The following is a 7,218-nucleotide window of genomic DNA, read 5'->3' on the forward strand; positions in this document are numbered from 1 at the left end:
AAGGCAACACTGGGCAATCTTTTGACCCAATATTTGCATTTTATCCAGAAAATGACTTTTTCCATTCCCCAAGTTGCACTTCCGTATGCATGAGAAGTACACTATTTCCTGTGAGTGATAATTGGAACAATGCCAGAAATATCAATGTAACAATTGAAACAATTATACATATAATTATATATATATATATAACAATTATATATATATATGGAATGATATCCCATATATATCCAATTATATATATATCCAATATATATCCAATTATATATATCCCATATATGTATATATATCCAATTATATATATATATAACAATTATATATATGGAACGGATATCCCTGATAACTGACACAAATGCAAGAGAAATACTTTTCTGGCAAAGAGAGCAACATCACAGCAGGATTAGCACTGTGGCTCAAGGTTTAACATGAGGGGTAGAAAATTTTAGTGGGTTGTCCAATCCTATAAGCCAACAGATTAAAAATCTGGTCAAGAATTCAGATTCGTGAAAGCCTGTTAGAAATAAGCTGATTTCAGTGATGGAACAGTGTATACACACACACACACACACACACACACACACACACACTCAAGTATTCTAAGGGAACGGATTCTGAAGAGCTGAGTCTAAGAAGGTTAACATGGGATAGAGAGCAATGCAAATCCTATTCCTATTGAGATTTTGAATTATTTTGGCAATCTTGAGTTTCCAGGTGAATTCTCAATAACACACTTTGTGTTTTGTGCTATATTGTGATGAGACATTGCCTAATAGTAGGTAATGTATTTTTAAAATCTGTATGTTCTTTCTAGAATGGAAGGTGATAGTCATGAGTTGTATGCACAGGATGAGTGCTTTGGGCAGTTGTGAGTGGTATGCACATGTGTTTTCATGGAAACAGTCCTGATCAGAATAAACGGGTATCACTGTAAGATTCCAGGGTATAGAATAGCATCTCAAGCAAGGGATACCCAGCTCCACTTTGAGGGTCTAGGTGAAGTATTGGGCAACATCTTTAAGGACCAGTGGCCTAGAAAGTAAAATAAGCCTCAGACTTTGGGCTTAGCTGAAAACCACTGGAGGGATGAAGCCATGAGCAGGTGAGCAAACCTTAAGAAGGGAAGTCTCCTTTTCCAGAAGCCTCATGAAACATTTGCCAAAACCATACAATAGCATAAGCATTGCCAAGTTCTCTGTGAATTGGAAACTTCACCAGATAAGAAAAAGGATGAGGGGCACCTGGGTGGCTCAGTGGTTGAGCATCTGTCTGCCTTTGGCTCAGGTCATGATCCCAGGATCTTGGGATCAAGCCCCACATCAGGCTCCCTACAGGGAGCCTGCTTCTCCCTCTGCCTATGTCTCTGCCTCTCTCTGTCTTTCGTGAATAAATAAATAAAATCTTTTAAAAAGAAAAGAAAAAGGACCCGAGTAATGAAAATTGGTCAAGCAGTTGATCTATGGTAAAGTTCCTTTATTCTCTTTTTCAAGCTCGTATTAAATTCCAGTTAGTTAACATATAGTGTACTATTAGTTTCAGGTGTAGAATTTAGTGGTTCATCACTCACATACAACACCTGGTGCTCATCACAACAAGCACCTTCCTGAATACCCATCATCCATTTGGCCCCTCCCCCCAGCTCTCCTCCATCAACCCTCAGTTTATTCTCTATAGTTAAGAGTCTGTTTCCTACATTTCTTTTTAAAGGTTTTATTTATTTATTCATGACAGACACAGACACAGAGAGAGAGGCAGAGACACAGGCAGAGGGAGAAGCAGGCTCTACGCAGGGACCCCAATGTGGGACTCGATCCAATGACCCCGGGATCACAACCTGAGCCAAAGGCAGATGCTCAACTACTGACCCACCCAGGTGCCCCAGAGTCTGTTTCCTAGCTTGACTCTCTTTCTGTCCCTCCATGTTCATCTGTTTTGTATCTTAAATTCCACGTGAGTGAAATCATATGGTATTTGTCTTTCTCTGACTTATTTCCCTTAGCATACTTTCTAGCTCCATCCCTGTCATTGCAACCGGCAAGATGTCATTCTTCTTTATGGCTAACCTTCCATTGTATGTGTATATACCACTTCTTTATCCAGTCATCAGTCGATGGACATTTGGGCTCTTTCCATAATTTGGCTATTGCTGATAATGCTGCTATAAACACCAGGGTGCACGTACCTCTTGAACCTGTAATTTTTTTTAATCCTTTGGGTAAATACCTAGTGTTGCAATTGCTGGGACATAGGGTAGCTCTATTTTTAACTTTTTGAGGAAACTCCATACTGTTTTCCAGAATGACTGTACCAGTTTGCATTCCCACCAACAGTGTAAGAGGGCTCCCCTTTCTCCACATCCTCACCAACACCTATTTCCTGTGTTGTTAATTTTAGCCATTCTGACAGATGTGAGGTGATATTTCATTGTAGTTTTGACTTGCATTTCCCGATAATGAGTGACGTTGAACATCTTTTCATGTGTCTGTTAGCCATTTTATGTTTCCTTTGGAAAAATGCCTATTCATGTCTTCTGCCCATTTTTTAAACTGGATTATTTGTTTTGGGGGTATTCATTTTTATAAGTTCTTTATTATATTTTGGATACCAAACCTTTTATGGGATATGTCATTTGCAAATATGTTTCCCATTCCAAAGGTTGCCTTTTAGTTTTGTTGATTGTTTCCTTCGCCATGCAGAAGCTTTTTATCTTGGTGTAGTTCCAATGGTCTATTTTCACTGTTTTTTTTTTTTTTCTCCTTTGCCTCAGGAGACATATCTAGAAAGAAGTTGCTATAGCTGATGTCAAAAAGGTTACTACCTGCTACTCCTCTAGGATTTTGGTGGTTTCTTGTCTCATATTCAAGTTTTTCATCCATTTTGAATTTATTTTTGTGTTTAGTATAAGAAAGTCCTCATCACACATCACGTCAGGTTAGAATAAGAGCAGTCACCGAGTCTCAGTAGGGCCAGCAGAGGGCAGAGCAGTGAATTTTGAAGTCCTGACAACTGGGATTGAGGAGTTCTGCGGCTGCCAGTATAAACCAAAGCCTGTGAATGAGGGCTAGGGATTGATTGAAATTGGGGCCGCCTTGAGAAGGTAAAGAAACATGAACCCATATTTCTAGTGAGTAGATGGTACAAGTATGAAAATTAGGAATTATTCTCTGCCATCACTGCAAAGTATATGGACCAGTTAGCCGTTGGCCTCTGTTTCTAATGTTGGAGACAGGAGAGAAGGACCACAACAGATGTGCCTCAGGACTCTTCCAGGAATCTGAAACTGGCACCCCAGATCCTTCTGGCCCCCATGAGATCCTGACACTCAGCTCTCTCTTGCATACCCCTTCTTATTTTTTTCTTTTGTCACATTTATTTTTTAATTTAAATTTAATTAATTAACATACAATGTATTATTGGTTTTAAAGGTAGAGGCCAGTGATTCATCAGTCTTACATAACACCCAGTGCTCATTACATCACCTGAGCTCCTCAATGTCTATCACCCAGTTACCCATCCTCCCATTCCCCTCCCCTCCAGTAACCCTCAGTTTTTTTCCTTATGATTAAGAGTCTCTTATGGTTTGTCTCCCTCTCTGATTTCATCTTATTTTTTTCTCTCTTCTCCTATGATCCACTGTTTTGTTTCTTAAATTCCACATATGGTGAGATCTTATGCTAATTTTCTTTCTCTGATTGACTTATTTTGCTTAGTATACCCTCTAGTTCCATCCACACCACTGCAGATGGCAAGATTTCTTTTCTTTTCTTTTCCTTTTTTTTTTTTTTTTTTTGATGGCTGAGTAGTAGTCTGTTGTATACATATGCCATATATTCTTTATCCATTCATCTGTCAATAGACATCTCAGCTTTTTCCATAGTTTGGCTGTTGTGGACATTGCCGCTATCAACATTGGGCTGCTGCTTCGGATCACTACATTGTATCTTTGGGGTAAATACCCAGTAGTGCAATTGCTCTATTCAGGCGCCTGGGTGGCTCGGTCAGTTAAACATCCACCTTCGGCTCAGGTCATGATTCCAGGGTCCTGCTCATTGGGCCCCCTGCCCGATTCTTCCTTTCCTTCCACCCCTCCCCACTGCTTGTGCTCTCTCTCACTCTTTCTCTCAAATAAATAAATAAAATATTTTTAAATGTACATTTCCACATAACCATCTTGACATAGGCTTGACAGGGGATGCAGAGAGTCTCTTCACTAGATAGCCCACTATGCTGGCAACATCTCAGAGTGTCCTTTGGGGAATTTGGGGGCCAGAGACTGGTATAGAAGGGTGACCAAATGTAAAGGCACTTTATGGGGTGAATACCTAGTAGTGCAATTGCTGGGCCATAGAGTAGCTCTATCTTCAACTTTTGAGGAACCTCCATATTGTTTTCTAGAGTAGCTGCACCACCTTGCATTCCCACCAACACTGTCAGAGGCTCCCCCTTTGTCCATATCCTCACCAACATGTGTTGTTTCCTGAACTTGTTAATTTTAGCCATTCTGACTGGTGTGAGGTGGTATCTCATTGTGATTTTTATTTTAATTTCCCTGATGCTGAGTGGTGTTGAGCATTTTTTCATGTGTCTATTGGCCATTTGTTTGTCTTCTTTGGAGAAATGTCTGTTCATGTCTTCTGCCCATTTCTTGACTGGATTATTTGGTTTTTGGGTGTTGAGTTTGATAAGTTCTTTATAAATTTTGGATACTAGCCCTTTATCTGATAAGACATTTGCAAATATCTTCTCCCACTCTGTAGGTTGTCTTTTGGTTTTGTCGACTGTTTCTTTTGCTCTGCAAAAGCTTTTTATCCTGATGAAGTCCTAATCGTTCATTTTGCCTTTGTTTCCCTTGCCTTTGGATACATGTTAAACAAGAAGTTGCTGTGGCCAAGGCCACAGAGATTGCTGCCTGTGTTCTCCTTTAGGATTTTGTTGGATTCCTGTCTCATATTTAGGTCTTTCATCCATTTTGAGTCTATTTTTGTGTATGATGTGAGAATGGTGCAGTTTCATTCTTCTACATGTGGCTGTCCAATTTTCCCAAAATCATTTGTTAAAGGGACTTTTTTCTATAAGATATTCTTTCCTGCTTTGTCAATGATTAGTTGACCATAGAGTTGACATTCCATTTCTGGGTCCTCTATTCTGTTTCATTGATCTATGTGTCTGTTTTTGTGCCAGTACCATACTGTCTTGATGATTACAGCTTTGTAATAGAGCTTGAAGTCTGGAATTGTGATACCTCCAGCTTTGGTTTTCTTTATCAACATACCTTTGGCTATTTGGGGTCTTTTCTGGTTCCATAACAATTTTAGAATTGTTTGTATTTGATGCGGTATTTTGATAGGAATTGCATTGAATGTATAGATTGCTCTAGGTAGTATAGACATTTTAACAGTATTTCTTCTTCCAATCCATGAGCATAGAATGGTTTTCCATTTCTTCGTGTCTTCCTCAATTTCTTTCATTAGTGTTCTATAGTTTTCTGAGTACAAATCCTTTGCTTCTTTGGTTAGATTTATTCCTAGGTATCTTATGGTTTTTGTGCAATTGAAATTGGAATTGACTCATTAATTTCTCTTTCCTCTGTCTCATTGTTAGTGTATTGAAATGCAACTGATTTCTGTGCATTGATTTTTATATCCTGCCACTTTGCGGAATTCCTGTATGAGTTCTAGCAATTTTGGGATGGAGTCTTTTGGGTTTTCTCTATGGAGAATCATGTGTTCTGCAAAGGGTTAAAGTTTGACTTCTTTGCTGATTCAGATGCCTTTTCTTTTTTGAGTGCGGAGGCTAGGACTTTTAGTACTATGTTGAACAAGAATGGTGAGATTGGACATTCCTGTCTTATTCCTGACCTTAGGGGAAAAGCTCTGTTTTGTCCCTTTGAGAATGATATTTGCTGTGGGCTTTTTACAGATGGCATTTATGATATTGAGGTATATTTCTCCTATTCCCTAAACTATGAAGAGTTTTAATCAAGAAAGGATGCTATACTTTGTCAAATGTTTTTTTTTTTCTGCATCTATTGAGAGGATCATATGGTTCTTGTCCCTTTTTTATTACTGTAGTGTATCACATTTATTCATTTGTAGACGTTAAACTACCCTTGCAGCCCAGGAATAAATCCTACTCAGTCTTAGTGAATAATCCTTTTAAAGTACTGTTGGATCCTATTGGCTAGTATCTTGGTGAGAATTTTTGCATCAATGTTCATCAAGAATATTGGTCTGTGGGGCAGCCCTGGTGGCGCAGTGGTTTGGCGCCGCCTGCAGCCTGGGGTGTGATCCTGGGGACCCCAGATGGAGTCCCACGTCAGGCTCCCTGCATGGAGCCTGCTTCTCCCTCTGCCTGTGTCTCTGCCTCTCTCTGTGTCTATGAATAAATAAATAAAATCTTTAAAAAAAAGGAATATTGGTCTGTAATTCTCCTTTTTGGTGGGTCTTTGTTTGGTTTGGGCATCAAGGTAATGCTGGCCTCATAGAAAGAGTTTGGAAATTTTCCTTCCATTCCTATTTTTTTGAAACAGCTTCACAACAGTAGGTATTAATTCTTTAAATTCCCCCAGAAAACCATTTGGCCCTAGACTCTTGTTTGTTGGGAGATTTCTGATGAATGCTTCAACTTCCTTGCTGGTTATGGGTCTGTTCAGGTTTTCTATTTCTTCCGGTTTCAGTTTTGGTAGTTTATATGTCTCTAGGAATACATCCATTTCTTCCAGATTGCCTAGTTTGTTGGCATATAGTTGCTCATAATATGTTCTTATAATTGCTTGTATTTCTTTTTCTTTTTTTAACAATAAATTTATTTTTTATTGGTGTTCAATTTGCCAACATACAGAATAACACCCAGTGCTCATCCTATCAAGTGCTCCCCTCAGTGCTCGTCACCCATTCACCCCCATCCCCCGCCCTCTTTCCCTTCCACCACCCCTAGTTTGTTTCCCAGAGTTAGGAGTCTTCATGTTCTGTCTCCCTTTCTGATATTTCCCACCCATTTCTTCTCCCTTCCCTTCTATTCCCTTTCACTATCATTTATATTCCTCAAATGAATGAGACCATATAATGTTTGTCCTTCTCTGACTGACTTATTTCACTCAGCATAATACCCTCCAGTTCCATCCACGTTGAAGCAAATGGTGGGTACCTATCATTTCTAATTGCATGTCATTAATAGCCTTTTTTATTTTGACTTGATTAGATTTTAGTTCTTTTATATCTC

The sequence above is a fragment of the Vulpes lagopus genome, chromosome 1 (assembly GCF_018345385.1).
Source record: "Vulpes lagopus strain Blue_001 chromosome 1, ASM1834538v1, whole genome shotgun sequence".
NCBI classification, from domain to species: Eukaryota; Metazoa; Chordata; class Mammalia; order Carnivora; family Canidae; genus Vulpes; species Vulpes lagopus.